The 20439-nt window shown below is 38.3% G+C and overlaps 1 protein-coding gene and 1 pseudogene across 1 annotated transcript in view; one reads left to right on the top strand and one right to left on the bottom strand.

The window, feature by feature from the left end:
- Positions 1 to 20439, bottom strand: part of Rnls (renalase, FAD dependent amine oxidase) — a 262255-nt gene that overhangs the window by 227199 nt on the left and 14617 nt on the right. The window lies entirely within an intron of this gene.
- On the top strand, positions 16558 to 18851 carry LOC131895133 (nucleophosmin-like; annotated as a pseudogene).

Here is a 20439-nt window from a genome sequence, read left to right as displayed (position 1 = left end):
CAATTTCCTCATCTTTAAATTCTTGTGAAGACTAAATTGCTCACTATATGTGGAATATCTTATGTGTTTTTTAGCTTTACAGTGGTAAATACTTTATGATGTATATGTGTAGCTAGAGTTTTCCTGCCTGGCCCACGGTCAGGGCAAATCTCTCTCACCCACCAGTCCCACAGCCACTCAGACCCAACCAAGTAAACACAGAGATTTATACTGGTTACAAACTGTATGGCCGTGGCAGGCTTCTTGCTAACTGTTCTTACAGCTTAAGTTAATCCATTTCTATAAATCTATACCTTGCCACATGGCTGGCTTGTGGCTTACCGGGATCTTCACATGCGGCTTGTCATGGTGGTGGCTGGCAGTGTCTCTCTCACCCAGCTTCCTGTTCTCTCAATTCTCCTCTCTGTTAGTCCCGCCTAAACTTCCTGCCTGGTCACTGGCCAATCAGTGATTTATTTATTGACCAATCAGCAACACATTTGACATACAGACCATCCCACAGCATATATGTGCATCAAAACATCATGTTTTACATCTTAAATAAACATCAATGCTACTTTCAACCATAAGTAGAATAAGGAAAGAAAATAAATCCTAAAAATTTGAATCCAAATAAAGAATCATTACTATATCAAAAGTATATGTAGGTTAAACAGGGTGGCTCATGCTTGTTAGCTCAGCATTCAGGAGGCCAAAGCAGGCATATTTTGAATTTAAGGCCACCCTGCATTATATGAGTGCCATGCTACATTGGGCTTCCTGGAAGATTTATTACAAAAAAACATGTAAATCATGTGTCACTTATAACATGGGGATTGAGAGGATACATTCTGAGAAATGAATAGTCACCACTGTGAAAACATACAGAATACATAACATACCTAGATAGTATAGCCTACTATATAGTAGGCTATGCAATACATGTACATGTGGTATACATGTATATATGTAATATACACACGTAAATAAGTATAATAAATGTACACATATTACATATCTATAACTATATATGTGTGTATATAATCTATTGTTCCTAGAGTCGTGAAGAACAAGATAATAAAATGCAATCAGTAGATGTAGAAAAGAGCTAGAGATGGCAGAGGGCTTGCCTAATGTGTTCAGTGCTCTGAGTTTAATCCTCAGAATGCAGTACTACTAACAATAATTTAAATTCTTCAGGTATGGAGGCAGTATACCCTTTTAATTCCAGCACTCTGGAGGCAAAGGCAGGATGAATGGCAGTTCAAGGACATAGTGGACTATGCAGCAAGAAACTATCTAAAAAGAAGAGCGGGGAGGAAAGAGTGGGGACAGAGGAAGGAAGGAAGGAAGGAAGGAAGGAAGGAAGGAAGGAAGGAAGGAAGGAAGGAAGGGTAAAGAGAATGAGACAAAGAGAAAGACAGAGACAGATACAGTTAACATAATGTGCTTGAGGCTGTTGCAAAAAAAAAAAAAACCCACATCATACTGTTTATAGGAAATGTTCTTTTAATTAGTTGAAGTACTTTTTCAAACAATCATAGGAAGTACAATTTATAAAATACATAAGACACTAAGGGTTATTTATGATCATCATAAAAATTATTATTGTCTACATCTACAGTTGTACTTTCTGTACTTTCACATGACCTTGAGAGAGGGTTTGTTTATAACAGCTTCATCACCTACATGAGGGTAATGTACTGTGCTATGGAGATTAACATGGCTACAATGCTATCAGGTTACAAGGAACTTTTCAGCTCCACTATAATCTGTGGGAAAATCACTGTACATGCAGCCAATCATCAACCAAAAGCACTGCATAACACACAACTCTAATACAGAAATTGATATGTTATATTTTATTTGTGGAGCTGAGGATCAAACTTTGTCTCTTACACCTGCTAGATGAACCCTGAGCTATACACCTTTGGTATCTTTTATTCTGAAACATTGCTGTAGATCAGAGTGGTCGCAATACTAGAGTTTTGCTCATGCTGAAGCTAGAGGCTCTCTTGAGAACTGCCATATAGGACACCAGTGTTGTCACCCAAGACTTCAGCACAAATTCCCAATAACTACTGTACTCTTTACAAATTCCAATGATGAAAATAATAGTGAAGATTTAACTGAAAATGAGCATGGCTATAATCCTGGCACTTGGTAGACTCACTGAAGTCGATTGCTATGAATTTGAGACCAGCCTTGTCTACATAGTGAGTTCAAGGCAGCCTATGGAATAAGATTCTGTCTCAAAAAAAAAAAATCTAAGAAACAATGGTAGTAGTAATAGTAGTAGTAGTAGTAATAGTAAACAAAATTAATTTTGTTTACTTAACTGAGAGTGATATTTATTTTCTTAAATACGTTTAGCATAATACATCTACAATGTCCTTCAAACTGACCATGTTGACTTTTCATCTTCTAATTCATTTGAAAGACAAGGGGCTGTGAGTAAGGGACTTTGCTGAGGCCTCATTAAAGTTTACACAGTTGGAATTAATTACATCTGGTTGTTCTAGTCTCATTTGTCTGTCTTGTCTACACTGTTATGTTCTTAGAGGAGATACCACATCTAAATAATGTAACGTGTGATGCTTCAGATGCTTGAGTTTAACAGATGCTGAATATCTACCTGCTGAGCACCTTATGCAGTGAAGTCCACAAAAACTTTTAGAAATTCTTCCTGAATAAGTTACTATGGACAATATGGAAATAAATATCAGAGCCTTTAAAAAGATCTTCCAAAGTGAAAAAGTGTACTTCTCAATACACTCCCTAACTCCAGTGCCCTCTAAACACTGCTGAAAATTCTTCACATGATCTTCATTTCAGTTCTTGAGACATCAAGTAAAACTGTCTGTATTATTTGCTAACAATATTTTAATTTCACTCATGGCCCCAAACCAGTTTCCTCTGGTTTTGTCTCCAATTTATTTTGTCACTAGTCATGTGTCTGAGTGGATGCTTCCAAATATGAAAAGGTAATTATTTGCTATATTCATATGAACAGGCCAATCCATAATTGTAGACCAAGCATTTGAGGTAAAGAATTTGAGGAGTTGGTGTCATTTAGTAAATATTTGCTATTTTAAGAGATTACCTAAATAAAATTTTAAAACTCACTTTTGGTAAACCTCATGAGATAACTAGTTGTGCTCACTTTTAAATAATTACACATATATAGTCACACATTTTATACATACTTGTTGGGTTTTAAAGGTAGAGTCCCACTATGTACCCCAGGCTAGCCTTGAACTGATAATAATCCTCTTGCCTCAGCCTCCTCAATGCTGAGGTAACAGAAATATGACATCATGGCAGCTTAAACATAGTTTCCTATTCCACACATTGAAAGAACATTCATTAAATAAATGCATAGTATATATCATTCTACTAGTGCCTAGATGCAAACATGAAGCCATGTTTCCTGCTGTCAAAAGAAATTATATTATTATTATATATGTATTTTATATATGTATTATTATATATGTATTATATCAGTAGTCTCTTCGTTATTTAATGAGATCCTTTTCCTGGGCAGGACTTCTAAGACTGATGCAAGCTCACTTATGTGTTTCTACTTTTGTTGTCAGTGCCTTCAGAGTTCTATCCAAGAAACTAACCCCAGACATCACGGAGTTTCCATGGTCTTGATTTTTTACTTTTCTAGTAGCTTTATAGAAGTTTTAGATTACATTTAGGTATTTTATCCATTTGGGATTGGTTTCTATATATGGATGAAGTCAAAGCAGCAGCAGCAGCAGCAGCAGCAGCAGCAGCAGCAGCAGCAGCAGCAGCAGATCTGTAGAAAAATCCTACCCAGATTCCCCCCTGTATTCTCCAGTGGCTTTATTGTATGATAGTAACTGTTTGTATAGAAATGAAAGTTGTGTTTATAACACTTCAAAAATCATTCTGCCAGCCATTAAGAAAGCAAACAGAACAATTTGTGCCTCTTTTTTTTTTTTTAAAAAAAAAAGATTTATTTCTTTTTATTATGTATATGAGTGTTTTGCCTACATGTATGGTATGGGTAGCTGTTCCAGCTTTGTCCTGGAAATACTACCCCCATTGAGGCTTCCGGTAACTGTCATGCCTACTAGGCGGGGCCAAGACAGGAGCGCTTAAAACCTGAGATCTGGATGTGCTCGCTCTCTTGGTTCCTGGATTCTGGACACTTGAGGTAGACTGAGCAGAGTTCTCCAGAGAACACCGCTGGACTGAACTCCAGCTCTCCCGGACCTATCCCTTTACTTGTAAATTATCCCACAAAATAAACCTCCTTTCAACTACGTGGAGTTGCTTTAATACTTCCACCAATAATGTACATACGTGCATTGCACATGTTCTTGATGTCCCCAGAAGCCAAAATGCCCCAGGATTCCCTGACATTGGAGTTATAGATGGTTGTAGGACACCATATGTGTGCTGGGAACAGAACCCAGGTCCTCTGCAAGAGAACATGTATTCTTAACTGCTGAACCATCTTTCCAGCCACCACGGGAAGGTTAATGAAGGGACAGAAGAAAAGGGTTGTTACATGTTATTGCTATCCCTCAACACAATATAAGTAAATTCTGGATATGGAGCAGTTGAAAACAAAGACTGAAAATGACTTTCTCTGATTCCTGGCAACATGTAATATTAAGGGTTTTGCTATTCAATTAAAAATTTATCTAAGAAATATTTACTTGGAGCACTACATGGTAATAGAAAATAACTCAAGAAACTCAGTAGATTAAAGAGATGAAAAAAAAAGGCGTGGTGGTGCACGCCTTTAATCCCAGCACTTGGGAGGCAGAGGCAGGAGGATCTCTGTGAATTCGAGGCCAGCCTGGTCTACAGAGCGAGATCTAGGAATGGCGCCAAAGCTACACAGAAAAACCCTGTCTTGAAAAACCGAGAGAGAGAGAGAGAGAGAGAGAGAGAGAGAGAGAGAGAGAGAGAGAGAGAGAGAGAGAGAGAGAGAGAAACAATTACGTGGTATTGTATTCCCCCAAATATTGTGCATGCTAATAAACTTATCTGGGGTCAGAGACAGAGCAGCCACAATATTAAACATAAAGGATAGGCAGTGGTAGCACACGCCTTTAATCCTAGCATTCCAGAGACAGAAATCCCTCTGGATCTCTGTGAGTTCAAGGACACATTGGAAACAGCCAGGCATGGTGACACATGCCTTTAATCCCAAGAAGTAAGCCTTTAATCCCAGGGAGTGATGGCAGAAAGGCAAGATATATAAGGCCTGAAGACCAGGAACTAGAAGCATTTGGCTGGTTAAGCATTCAGGCTTTCGAGCAGCAGTTCAGCTGAGAGCCATTGGGATGAGGATTCAGAAGCTTCCAGTCTGAGGAAACAAGATCAGCTGAGAAGTTGGCCAGGTGAGGTTAGCTGTGGCTTGTTCTGTCTCTCTGATCTACCAGCATTGACCCCAATAATTGGCCTCGGGTTTGATTTTACTAATAAGAACTTTTAAGATTCCTGCTACACAATTATTTTTAAATTTTCAACTGAATCCTGATTTTGTTTTTTTTCTTCCAAATCTAGTATTACAAAGAAAAATATAAACTTATAACCAAGGTGCTTATAAATAACAATAAAATGCCTTCACCTGCCTTTATGTTTACTTTCTGAACTTGTGTTCAAGTAACTCCATTCAAATACCAATCACATATATACACACACACTCACACACATGTGCACACATGCACTCACACGTGCAATGATTGCTGATATGTCATTACATCAATCAAATGCTCAGAATTGCTACAGTTACTCACTCAAGATCTAAATTCCCATCTGACCATATAAGAATGGATAGCACCAAGGGAGTGAAATGAAACCAAATTGTTTCTAAGTCCTTCAATCGCAGGTGTTTGTTACGACAGCACATATGAAAATAGAAGAGATGAAAGGATGTTCACACGTAGGGACAAAGAGCCTCAGACGGGAAATTGCTGTACACATCAACTGTCTTATAAGAGCTACTGTGTTCCTAGGGTTTTCCCCAGTATACCATTACATGAAATTTCAAATGTGGAGTGATGTGATCTCAATACCTGATGGTCAATGACAAGAATATATACACATGCACACAAACATACAATATACACTAACAAACATACACATACACAAACATGCATACAAGCACATACACAAACAGGCACACATGCCCCCCCCCCCGACAGTTTGTATAGTTTAAATATTCTCTTGTACATGCTATGTAAAGGAAACTACATAAAGAAGTTGTTGGACACTGAGTCATTTTATTCAAATAGCTATAGTTAAAATCATAGCAAAATCAATTCACAATTTATTGAGTCAATATGTGCAATGTTGTGTTTACATTGGAACCTTAGCAAACTGGCAGACTACTTCTTTGGGGGAGGGATTATTATGAAAAAAAATAGAACCTTGATCTATTAGATTTTTAAAATAACATTTGTCCAGTTAAACTTCCCCCTAGCAACAATCTATATAGACAAACCATTAACTAATTGTGTTTGTTTCTTAAGCAATGGAGTTTATTCTGACAATTTGACTGCTAAGAAATGCACTAGCAAACAGCCTATTCATTTTCTGTATCTTGTTTGGCAAACAAGGCATGGCAAATAGCAATCTAAAGGGAAAATAGAATCCTGGGATGCACCTGCAATCTTTGCAGAGAACCACTGCAAAGTGTCTTAGGGCTGAGGTACTGGCTTTCAAAAGAACGAACATGTGGTGCCACCTGCTGTTCAGTATTGTGTCTTGCAGTCTAAGAGTACTGAGTCCCCTGGGCCTCAGAAGGCTCAACAAAGTATTGACAGGTTTATGTTAGCCACCCCATAACCCAACTGATCTTGCAAAAAAGCCAAGCAATTTTAATAATATAATAATTATTTCTAATTATCATTCTACAAAGTACTCAATTATAGCAACAACAAAGCAGACCCTATGAGAAACAAATGCTCTATCAGGAAGATTTTGTATGTTGTATGCTAAATTTACCATGTTTTATTTCTTATTTTATAAATTTCAAAACATTCTGCATTTTCAGTGATAATTCTATGTGATGTTATATAGGAACCTAGTTTCCTAAGTACACTGAGTATATCTTCTATGGATTCTAAGGAACAGTATACATGTCTCTTCTAAAAATGCCTGACACCCAGATGGCTACAAGGCACTCAGAGGTAGGAGCCATGTTTTATTCAGTTTCATCCCTCCTGTGACTAGGAAGAGACGGCAAGCCAAGAATAGGCTGAGTAAATATAAACAGATTCGTGAGTGGTTAAGCATAGCTCAGAAGTTTAGAAATATATAAAGAAGGAATGCCACATTCCCCCCAAATTAACATTTAATTCTTCTTTCATTTACATGAAAATTATACATATGTAAAATATATGCACATATATACATATTCAAAACTAGGTTTCAGTTTTACCTCATATCACCAAACAAAAAAAATGGCACTCAGAACACTGCTGATTTTAATTATCAATCACAAGAACCACAAGAATGAAAGCAGTGCTTGGTAGAAAGCATTCCAATTAAAACCATGTAAGTAGTAAACTGAAAAACACTTCAGACACGGGCAGCACAAATAGTGCTGATTCGCTTCTTGATTCTTTTATTTATTCATTCAAATATTTAAAGCATCTAAAGCAGCAGTTTTCAACCCGTGGTTGTGACCCCTTTGAGGGTCACACATCAGATATCCTGCATATCAGGTATTTACATTATGATTCATAGCAGTAGCAAAATTACAGTTATGAAGTAGCAATGAAATAATTTCATGGTTGGGGGTTACCATGACATGAGGAACTGAATTAAGGGGTCACAGCGTTAGGAAGGTTGAGAATCACTGATCTAAAGGATAGAGAGAAAAAAAAAAGGACTGATGACCTAGTCTCATACTGAGCTCAAGAAACTCACAAAAGGGTCTGGTGCTGCCCAGTTTTCCAATTTCCACTTAGCTCAAGTGTGAAGGGACTGTATAATTCCTCTCTCCTCTCAACAAGTCTTCAATATCTGCAGCTCCTCTTCAAGTTCAGCTAATGATTTTGGAAAACAAATCACTCAGTACAGGCCTTCCTTCCACAGGTTCCAAGTCTCCCCCGCCTGTGCTCATGGGCTTTCCTTTGCCGCATGGTACCGAGCTGCCAATAGAGGCCCACTCTGTTTCCTCAAGACCAGGTTGTGTGTGACACCTCTGGCTTGCTTCTATATGACCTGAATAGATTGTCTCTCTTTTAATAGATTGTCTCCATGGGCACGCAAGCATAATGCACCCATCTTAAACCTACAAAACAATGCAGTAAAACCTATCCTACTTCATTTGCTAACTACCGGCCCAATTCTTTGCTCCATCTTTCACAGAAAAATGCCTCTGAAGAACCATCTCTTAACATGCCATTCTCGGTAGGACTGGTTATCTCCCACACAAAGCAAAACTTGATTCTTGCTGGTAAAAAGGTCTAACTGTTTTATATAATAAAGCATGTTATTCTGTATGTATTGATAACACAATTATGTACGTGAAAGATTTTTATAGGAGGGTATTAGGAAAATGTCTAAAAATTGAGATATATTATTCTGAATTGATCATCCTATAACGTATACATATATTAAAGTACCACACTGGGCCCCATAAGGACATATGATAACTTGTCAATTAAAAATAAACTAGCTTTTCTATTGCTTTATGGAAAGCACTTTTTATAGTCTAATTTTCATACAATAAGATAAATGGTCCTCAAATCCAAGTGAGATCATATGATTCCTCATTCTGATGCAGAACAAAACCTGGTCTTTGTCATAGTCCACAAACCCCTCGGTAACCAGCCCCTGCTTCCTCTCTGCTTCATTTCCCACCACTGTCCTCTCTCCAGACCAGACACGGCCTCAGTGGCCATTTCTTGGTGCTTTTCTGCTTCTAGCTCCTTCTTTTGGGACATCCCATCAAAAAGTCTCATAGGTCCATATGTCACATCTCCTCCACTTCCCCACAGCTCTGCTTAGGTGGACTACAAATCCCCCCCCCCCCCCCCCCGTGGTTTTCATGTACCTAATTTGCTTTATTTCCCTTTAGCACTCACCATCCTTACACATGGATCTCTAATTGTTTCTCTTCTTACTGTTATAAAATGATATGGAATATTTCTCATCTATTAGTATCATCTCACATAGACATCTAGTTGTTTTGAGTATATTTGAATAAAAGTTTCTTGACACAGCTATACTTAAAATTTCTAGTGTAAAGAAAATGTTTAATGTAGATTTTATAGTAAAAATGAATTTAACATTTAAGGAAAAGTAAAGCTGTATCAATAATCTTTATTAAAAATAAACAGGATTTTAATTCATTTTCCTAGAGTAAAATTTCATATGTACTTGGCAAACAAAATTATAAATTTTTAAGAAAAAAATCTAAGAACTCACAGAAATAGAGTAAACTCTGCTTTGAATATAGTGATTTCTATAGCTACTTCATATAGCAAATTTAGAACAGATCAATATTTGAAAGGCTTCATTAAATCAACTGTGACTAATATACCAGTTAAAATTACAGATGTGTTCCTTTCTGGCTACTCAAATTATTTTATAATGTATCTTTTCTAGAAGTAAACATTCAAGTCAGAATGAGAACATGTCAGGCTCAGGAAACGGCTTCAGCATGTGTCATACTGTGATGGGATATGGCGTAAAATTTCTCAAATAACATACTGTTATGAAAAACAGAAATGAACTTAGTAAGAGCTCATCCAGTTAAAAATGCTGAGATGTCTCCTTTCCTTTATTATCCTGTCTCTTTTAAGCCTAATGCTTAAAATTCCGTAATTTAAGTTAGTAATTACAGCAATACTTTCTAATTTTGAATTCAGTACATTTTATATGAATCGTTGGAAGCTTGTGCCTGAAAGCCAACATCTTACTTCTCAAACGTGTTCTATCTTTAAAATGTCTTTGTCAGTTCAGATAGGAAAAATGTTTAATTTGATTCAATGACTCAGTTGGTGATAATGATGCAATTCAGTGAATTCTAGCTTTCCTTTTTTTTCCCTCTCACATTAACTCTAGCTTTGATATCTCTTTTCAAGTCTGTCTGCTATAAAAGAACTCTGAATGAAAAGTAGTTCTGAGTTCTGAGGAAGTACCAGCAAGGCAGCACTATGGCATTTTCTTCAGTTAGGTAGAAGCCAGATATGCTAGTTAAATCATCTTACCCTATCAAGAGCATGGCTATTAAGAATGAAGATGTGAGAGAACTGTATCACAGATGCATCCATCTCAAGCAAGGGACATCCTCATGTACCACTGTTGGATAAAAAGGGACACAGGTGAACTGATACAATTACTAAAGTTTGGAGCAAAACTGGAAGCCAAAATTGAACTTGAAACTATTCAACAGCTATGTTAACTTACTTTCTCTAGGTCTCTGTTTCCTCTTTTGTAAACCAGGGAAAATATTTCTTATGATTTGTTTATAAAAAAGGACACAATGTACACAAATGCTTGCTTCATATTCACAAAATGTGTTTGATGTTTGAACTACCATAATCTTCTAGCTGGTCTCAGAGGGGAACTCATGTAGGAAATCTCCCTATGTTTGGCTGAGACCACAGATGGGAAACGAGAATAAGCAATGGTATGCCTGGTCACCTGCAACTCCAAAATGAGGACAGTATTACTTACTCTGTGGCTGTGACCACATACCTGATGAGAAGTGAGCCTGAGAGAAGGGATTTATTTGCTTATTTGAGTGTATGCTCCATTATGGTGGGGAAGGCATGGTGACAGGGCCTTCATGGCTGCTGTTAGAGTGTGGAGCAGACTCAAATCTTTACATCTCAGTGGGAAAGGAAAAGAGAACAAACAGATTGGAAACAACCTGTCTATAAACCTGGAGACTTGCTTCTGTGGGGTACTTGCTCCAGAGAAACTCTATCTCCTACAGGTGTCACCAGCTCCCCAATAGCTTCACCAGCTGAGGACCCCCATACCAAATGCATGATCCTTCAGGGTACACTTTACATTCAAACCATGTTCAAGCACAGCAAGGACCATCTCTTTTGTTTCTGGTGACTCTTGTGTTTGCAGAGGGAAAGCTCAGTTTGGGCTGTTGCTCTAGCATTTAGAGGTAGAACAATAAGTAGAAATGGATCCAAATCTGTTGTTTTGCAAACACTTTATTTTTAAAGATAAGTAGATGAGGTGAGTATAAAAGGTAAAAATCAAATAGAATTACTGATTAATGCTTGCTTCTTCTAAAATTGAGATCTCAGTTCAGAAACTTGTAGGCAGCTAGGCACAATCATTTACGTTCACAGAGAAATTGAATTATCTCCTTTCCTATGGAGACCTTCAGGCTAAAATAGCAATGAAACATGTTGCTGGGTCAACAAAGTAACTGTTTCCTGTGCTTCAAGTCAAAATCTTTATAGCACAATGGCAAAGACAAATCAAACATTTGAATTACTTTAAGTTAAACTATTTGATATGATTTTTTCATTCTATATAGAAAGATCTAGAAGTTCCAAAAAGGAGGATCAATGTACTCACTAGGGCAATGTTTTATCATATTCCAAAGCACATGCTTAGTAGCCCTTTCCACCAAATTGAAATATTCACTTCTGGTGGGAAGTAGGAAACAGGAATCCTGTGGTGGTATTTTATTTGTACTGAAATGTGATTTTAATTGTATGTTAATAAATAAAGTTGCCTGGGGGTCAGAGTTATAGAGCCATAGCAAGTGCGTGGCGGTGGTGGCGCACGCCTTTAAGGACTTGGAGGGCGGTACATACAGGCAATGACAAGGCAGTCACGTGTTTAGTTTACAACCAATGAGAAGGCAGAACATCTAGACTATTTAAAGACATACACACAGGAAGTAGGCCCCTTTTTCGGAGAGCTCTCTTGGCTGAAGCAGGATAGCTGAAGCAGGAAGGGTAAGGCTCTTAGTTCTGACCTCTTGGCTTTCTTCTCTGAATCGGCTCTGTGTTTCTTATTTAATAAGATGGTTGGTTACATCTACATTTGGCGCCCAACATGACAAGAATCCATTAAAACCGCTTAACTTGGCTTGGCGGCAGGTCCGGGTTCCCGCCAGGGCGGCCGGCAGGTCTGGTTTCCCGCCAGGGCGGCCGGCTCCCTAGCCCGGGCCCAGGTCGGCTTGGCCTCAGGCCGGACTAACCTTGAGCTACTTGCTTAAAGCCAATGCTACAAACAACTCAGGCCTGCCCTGCCGAACAGGGCCCCTGCCTGTAAAACCAACGCACATGGTTGGAGCTTAAGGTAGCCAGAGCCAAGGCTTGACTAGGCTCAAGCGGGAACACGTGGCTGGATTCAAGCTCTTAGGCAGAACTTGTGGCTACGCTTGCTCTCTCTCTCTCTCTCTCTCTCTCTCTCTCTCTCTCTCTCTCTCTCTCTCTGGACTCACACCTCGGACACTAGGTGGCTGTTTGAAATTCCCTCGGATTGGTACTGTTCTACAAGGACTTGGTAAGTCACTTAGAAGATATTATTCTAATGCGTGGTCACCAGCCATCCATATTATACAAGAACAGGGCACAACAATTGATGATCTTCCAAAGACACCAACAGCTCTACCTTTAAAATGGTTAACAGACAAGCCTGTATGGGTTCAGCAATGGCCTTTAACAACAGAGAAACTCCAGGCTTTAGAAGAGCTGGTAGAAGAACAGTTAAATGCTCAGCATATTGAGGAATCAACCAGCCCTTGGAATTCTCCTGTATTTGTTATTAAAAAGAAAACTGGTAAATGGAGAATGGTAACAGACCTTAGAACAATTAACAAAGTAATTCAGCCAATGGGCTCTCTACAATCTGGAATTCCTCTGCCTACTCTGTTACCAAAAGGATGGCCTCTCATAGTTATTGATTTAAAAGACTGTTTCTTTTCAATACCGTTACAAGAAAAAGACAGAGAAAGATTTGCTTTCACAATGCCTACTTATAATAATTCTCAACCGGTTAAAAGATTTCAATGGAGAGTCCTCCCACAGGGAATGTTGAATAGCCCAACTCTGTGCCAATATTTTGTACAACAGCCATTGGAAATGATACGTAAAAAATTTCCTAAATCTATAATTTATCATTATATGGATGGTTGGTTACATCTACAGAATCCCATAAACCTAAGGAAGCTAGGGAAACTTAGAAGGTTCAGGAAGCTCAGAAAAATTACAAGATTTACAAGGCTCCCCCTCACAGTTATAAATGCAGTTAACAAAGGTGAAGACTCTGATAGAACTGCCTGCCTGCAGGTTGGACAGGGAGTTCTAGGTATACAGCTCTGGGGAATTATCACCCATGCTGGGGTGGGTTCAAGCAAATCAACCAAGAAAAGTCTTTGTCTCACCAAGCTATGTTTGCGAAGCTATATTCATCTGGCATGTTGTCAATGCACATCTTCAGAGAATAGACAGTTCATCTCTTTCCAGGAAAGAGTCACACAACAGCACCTGGACACCAAGGTCACAGACCTTGCAGTATAGCTTACTCATATTTTAAGTATCATTTTTAAATGAACATATGTTATGGCTAAAAGACCTTTCAATAATATTTCATTAAGTTCTACTAGTATTTTTTCTTCCAATCCAATTAAGTAAAGTTAATTGCCATCTAATGTGCCTAACCAAGTTTTCAAAGATAGATTCAGTATTCCTGATGAACTAAGTTCAACAAATGTTAAGATTCAAAGCTCACCACACACTCCTCCAAATCCACATCTACTTTTATCTCCTGAATTTCTCACTACAAAGCTTCTCCTGCCAAGATAATCTATTTTCATTTCCCCATATTTAAAAGGCATTTCTATTTCCAACTTTCTTTTTGCTAAGAACTGGTTCTCTCTAAAGCAGTCTCTCTCTTTATACTGAATGCCCTTCAAGTTGCAATTCCTACTTCTCTTTCATTTGTTTAGTCATTAGAGAGAGACTGATGAGCTATGGTATGTGTGGTCCCGAAGAGAACCCCAGGAAAACAGGAGTGGGAAAGACACAGCAAGCAACTATTTTTATGTTATTTAAATTCTACCAGCTAAGGTACACATTACACCAGGGATTTAGCCATTAATAAATCACAATAAGTTATGTATTAAAAATATTATACAGAGAAAACAAGGAGTAGGGAGATTTTTTTTTTTGAGTGAATGGGTTCGAATTGAGTTTTGGGGATAAATAGGAACCCAAAATAAGGTAGAGGGGATCAATAAGTCAATTTTCTTTATAGGGTCATGATTGTTATTAAATTATGACATATCAATAAAAATATAACTAGGAAAAATCCTTGCATTCCAGATGTTAGGTTATATGAGTGAGGTATGATGGCACATGCCATTATTTAGTCATTTAGGAGGTTGAAGTAAGCAGACTCCTTGAGTTTATGAGTCCTTAACCAGCCTGGCAACACAGTGACCACCTCACAAAAAATAAAATAACTTAATCCAACGATATTTAACCCTATTTTCCTTCTTGCTATTAATCTTGAGACAAGAAGCAATAATGATCTCACATTTGGAGTTAAGAAGTCACCAGGAAAAGCTGTTCACAATGAGTTCTAGAAAAGACCAATAATAACTGACCTTGCTATTCTGAGTTCTACTGGCCAGTCAAGACAGGAAAACCCAAAGGGATGTGACAGCTCAGGCTTTCAGGGGATACCATGTTAGTGGAAGGATGCTCTATTCTACAAACCCTGCAAATGGGAAAGGACATTATATCCCTCCTTGGAAGAGAATGATTCAGAAAAATGATTCCTTCTGGGAGGAAGCTTCGAGATGGAGTAACCAAACCTTCATTTGTGAAATGGTATTTGTTAAACTATAGAGTCCTCAGGACTTTGGCAAAGTTCTGGCTGTAGCACTGCCTAGGCTCGAAGACAGGTCTGTTCATAGCAATTGAAATGGTCATGTGAACCTAAGCACTCATTGTTCACTGTATCAAGTAAACAAATTACACATTGTCTCTAAATAGACTACCAATAAGTAAGAAAAGGCATATGAACAACAACAGAATCAAAGCCATGTCCTTACAACATTAGCCAAGAATAGATATTCAAAGAGATATTGAAGAGATATTCCAATTAAGAACAGAATACTTAATCAACTCTGTTGCCAGCCCATCATATGACAGGCATCTTATGTGAAATTTAGACAGAATGAGCTCTAAATTTTTACTGAACTTTAAACCTAAACACTACAGAGTCCTAAAAACCAAGTGGCACTTTCAGTCAAAATAACTAGAAAGTCATAGTAAATGAAAAACATACGATCAAATAGCCCTCTCTAGAAAGATATAAAGTACAAATATGAAGAATTTTGAGGGCAATTTTGGGTAAAATCAAGCTGTCTCATGCCTATCACCATAGAGTTTAGACTCTAAAACTGAGTTACAATCACCAAGTGACTATAAAGAAAACAACAAATATATAAAAAAAGGAGCAAAAAAAATAGAACAGAATAGATATGTAGAGGAAAGAAGTGTATATGGGACCTAACATATGGTAAGTGAGGAATCTCAGCTCAGAGGGAAAAGACTCTCACATTAAATGAGTAGTGTCAATATAATTGGCTGTTATTGTAGGGAGAAACAAAGTCAGTAACCTGTCTTATTTTTTTCATAATAAACACACAGTGGTGGTTTGGATGGGTATGGCCCCCATGTGTTTGGTCTATAGGAAGTAGCACAACCAGGAGGTGTGGCCTTGTTGGAGTAGGTGTGTCCTTGTTGGAGGAAGTGTTTCACTGTGAGAGCGGGCTTTGAGGTCTTGTATGCTCACACTATACCCAGTGTGGTTCACAGTCTGCTTCTGCTGCCTATGGATCAAGATGTAGAACCCTCAGTTCCTTCTCCAGCATCATGTCTGCCTGCATGGTACCATGTTGCCCACCATGACAATAATGGACTAAACCTCTGAAACTATAAACTAGCCTCAATTAAATGTTTTCCTTTATAAGATTTGCTATAGTCATGGTGTCTCTTCAGCAATAAAATCCTAACTAAGACACACATATTCTAGGTGGAATAAATATTTAAATATAAAGCATAAATAATTAAATCAAGGATATGTGTTTGACTTCATAGTGGGGGAGTAGCTTGTCATTATAAAGTCAGGAAGTGTATCATAAATTTAAGAAAAAAGGATACCTGACTCAGTAAAAACCTCAAGAAATTATGCTAACTGACCTAAACAAAAGTAGAAGACAATTGACAGTCTCCTAAACATCTGTAACTATACGTGACAAATATCAGTACCCTCATGTGCAAAGTGTTCTCAAAGAACAGAGACTGAGAAACAAAGCATAGGAGATGACCAGGTTATTCGCAGAAGAGAGAATCTAATGACGGATACGTTTATTTAAAAAAAGGCTGAATTTTACTTTAAGTAAAGGACACTGCAAATTAAAGCCAGAGTTATGTACCTTTTTATTCCTTTGACAGAAATTTTAAAAGAATGATATGAAATTAAAAATACTAAGTTCTGATATATGTACAAAAAAACCCCATGTGTTATTCAATATTAAGAAGACTAGCTACAAACATATGGCAAAGCCTATTAAGACATACAGACATGCCTGGTATGATTCCATCTTTCGTGTCTGTTCTGAGAAGCAATAGGTGGTTTTCTCTGTCTGGATTCTCTCACACCCAGGTGCATGCCTCCACCTCACGGAAGACTTGATGGACATGGACATGAGCCCTCTTAGGCCTCAGATATACCTTTATGGTTGTGAACTAAAGGCTTATGAAATTATCATGGTGGTAATGATGAAAATGAACACCAGTTATCACTAAGAACCATCAGTTTGGGGGCAGGGCAAAAGACGAATTACATATCATAGTAGGCAGAAGCAATTAAAGTAACACTGGCAACTGTGAAAGTGTCTGTATAACCAATAGTTTCCCCTGGGGTTTCGAGACTGCACTACCTGTGGTCTTAAAGTTGAAGTGTGGTTCAGGGAATGAGCATATTAGTACCTGGAGAGGAAAATGCAGAGTCAGAATATGAAGATGAGGAGGATATAAAACTCAGAAGTATGTCTGGAAAGCGATCTGCCCCTAGAGGTGGTAACAAGGTTCCACAGGAAAAGTAAAACTTGTCAAAGATGATGAGGATGATGATGATGAAGATGATGATGATTTAAGATGCTAATGAGATGAAAACAGAAGAAAAAGTTCCAGTGAAGAAATCTGTACAAGATACCGCAGCCAAAAATTAAACCAAAATGGAAAAGACAAAACCATCAACACCAAAGATCAAAAGGTCAAGAGTCCTTCAAAAGACAGGAAAAAAACTCCTAAAACACCAAAAGGACCTGGTTCTGTAGAAGACATTAAGGCAAAGATACAAGCAAGTATAGAAAAAGAACATTGGACATACCTGGGTGCTGCTGGTAAGTTAAGCTAAAAGATGGGGAAAGAGGAGAAGGAGAAACAAATATAGTCCATACTGAGTACCATTGACAATCCAGACTGAAGGCTCCTAGTCTCATCTCAATCCCCTCTCCTGATTGGCCACCCATTCCCCTTCAATCCTTGAATGCTGGAAGCAATCTCTTGTTTTCCTAAAGCATTTTCTTTCACTATAGTGATGGAGAGAACTTTACTGTTTTCTACTGTTCATACATATGCCTTATATCTTTGACCATGTTTTAATGCCTTCATATGCTGCTCAATAAATTTTCAAATGAACCAAAAAAAAAAAAAAAGACATATGGCTACTTTGACCTACAAATTACCCTTGGGTGATACTTATTACTCAGTATACGATTGAAAGCATGAGGACACAAGCATATGTAGACAAGTATGTTTACTGATACACACCTTTTTGTAGGGAAAGGGCCAGAAATCACATGAATGTCTATCAATCAGTAATCAACAGGGACAAGATCTAACGCATGGAATTTCCAAACTATGGAAAAGTTTATGCACTTGGTAATGAAATAGAGTATTTGTCTGAAGGAATGTTGAGTAATAGCCTACTCTCAGAATGGTGCTAGAGATAGTGATTAGTACAATGATCAGGTGGGATAAGGATTTAGCTAATGAGCAACACATTCAGTCCAGAGAGAAGGAAATACACTCCAATCCATTTGAATACTAAAAATACTGCAATAGAAAGAATATAGGAATTATAAAGAAAAAATGTTATCCAATGACCAGATATGCTACTCATAACTTAGAAACACAAGAAACATGAAAAAGAGAGTACAACTCTGCCCAAAATAGCCAATTCCAGAGTGATAGAATCCAATGAGAGAGAGTTAATTGGATATAACATCAGAGGATTCAAAGAATAAAGTCCAATAGGTCAAGAATAAGTTCACAAAATTTCAAAATGAATGAGAACCATTAAATAAAAGGACAAACTCAATACAGAATATGATAAAAGATTAGAAAAGGAATAGATACTGAAAAAATGTAATTGAGATTTTGGAAGCAAAAATCTCAAATAAAAAGGCTTAGTAAGAAATCTCCTTGATAAAATAGACTAGGTAGAAAGTAGAATATTGAGTATGAAGAACAAACAATAAAGATAAAATTAAAAGAAAGAACAAACAGGTGATGCCAAATCTCTTGAGTTAGTATTAGATGACTGTGGTGAATGAACAGAATTGCTCCCATAGGCTCACAGCTTGAATGCTTGATTCCCAGTTGGCGGGACTGTTAGAAGGGATTAGGAAGTGTGTTCTTGTTGAAGGAGTTGTAAAATGGGGGTGGGCTTTAATGATTCAAAAGACTCACACCATTTCCAGTATTCTTTCTCTCTACCTCCTATTTGCAGATCAAGACATGAGCTCTCAGCTGTTCCTTCCACTGTGCCTTTACTCGGCCATCATGGATCCTAACACTCCGAAACTCTAAGACCAATTAAGTTGTCTTGGCATTGGTGATTTGTAAAAGCAAACAAAAAATAACTAAGACATAAGTTGGTACCAGAGTGTGGGCTATTGCTATGACAGACCTGATCATGTGTTTTTGTTTGTTTGTTTGTTTCTATGACATCTTCCAAGGAGAGTTTTATTTATTTATTTATTTATTTATTTAGTTAGTTAGTTAGTTATTTTTTTATAAATATTTTTATTTTATAATTGATTTAATTTTACATATCAGGCACAAATTCCCCTGTCCTCCCTCCTCCTACCCCCCAGCCTTCCCCCCCAATCCACAACCCATTCCCACCTCCTCCAAGGCAAGGTCTCACCTGGGGAGTCAGCTCAGCCTGGTAGATTCCATTGAGGCAGGTCCAGTCCCCTCCTCCCTGCACTAAGGCTAAGCAAAGTGTCTCAGCATAGGCCCTAGGTTCCAAAAAGCCAGCTCATGCACCAAGGACAGGTCTCGATCCCCCTGCCTGGGGCCTCCCAAAGAGTTCAAGCTAATCGACTGTCTCACTTATCCAGAGGGCCTGGTCCAGTTCCATGGAGGTTCCTCAGCTATTGGTTCACAGTTCATGTGTTTCCGCTAGTTTGGCTATTTGTCCCTGTGCTTTTTCCAATCATGGTCTCAATATCTCTTGCTCATATCATCCCTCCTCTCTCTCGCCAATTGGACTCCTGGAGCTCCACCTGGGGTTTGGCCGTGGATCTCTGCATCTGCCTCCACCAGTCACTGGATGAGAGTTCTATCATGACAGGGTGTTCAGCCATCCAATCACCAGAGCAAGTCAGCTCAGGCATTCTCTCGACCATTGCCAGTAGTCTATAGTGGAGGTATCTTTGTGGATTTCTGGGGACCTCTCTAGCACTCTGCTTCTTCTTATTCCCAAGGGGTCTTCATTTATCATGGTATTTCTTTCCTTGTTCTCCCCCTCTGTTCCTGATCCAGCTGGGACCTCCCATTCCCCTAAGCTCACTTTCCCCTGACCCTTGTCCTCCATTACTCCCCCTCACCCCCAGTTTGCTCAAGTCACTGGGCGATCCCTGTGTCTTTCTTAGAGTCCTCTTTACTAGGTAGTCTCCCTGGAGTTGTGAATTGCAGTCTGGTTATCCTTTGCTTTACATCTAGTATCCACTTATGAATAAGTACATACCATGTTTGTCTTTCTGAGTCTGGGTTACCTCACTCAGGATGATTTTTTTCTAGTTCCATCTATTTGCCTGCAAACCTCATGATGTCATTGTTTTTCTCTGCTGAGTAGTACTCCATTGTGTATATGTACCACATTTTATTTATCCATTCTTCAGTTGAAGGACATCTAGGTTGTTTCCAGGTTCTGGATATTACAAATAATGCTGCTATGAACATAGCTGAGCATGTGTCCTTATGGTATGATTGAACATTCCTTGGGTATATGCCCAAGAGTGGTATAGCTGGGTCTTGAGGGAGGTTGATGCCCAATTTTCTAAGAAAGCACCATACTGATTTCCAAAGTGGCTGTACAAGTTTTCATTCCCACCAACAGTGAAGGAGTGTTCCCCTTGTTCTACATCCTCTCCAACATAAGCTGTCTTCC

The sequence above is a fragment of the Peromyscus eremicus genome, chromosome 1 (genome assembly GCF_949786415.1).
Source record: "Peromyscus eremicus chromosome 1, PerEre_H2_v1, whole genome shotgun sequence".
Classification (NCBI taxonomy): Eukaryota; Metazoa; Chordata; class Mammalia; order Rodentia; family Cricetidae; genus Peromyscus; species Peromyscus eremicus.
Note: the sequence above shows the minus strand (reverse complement) of the source record. Positions and strands in the feature narration are given on the sequence as shown.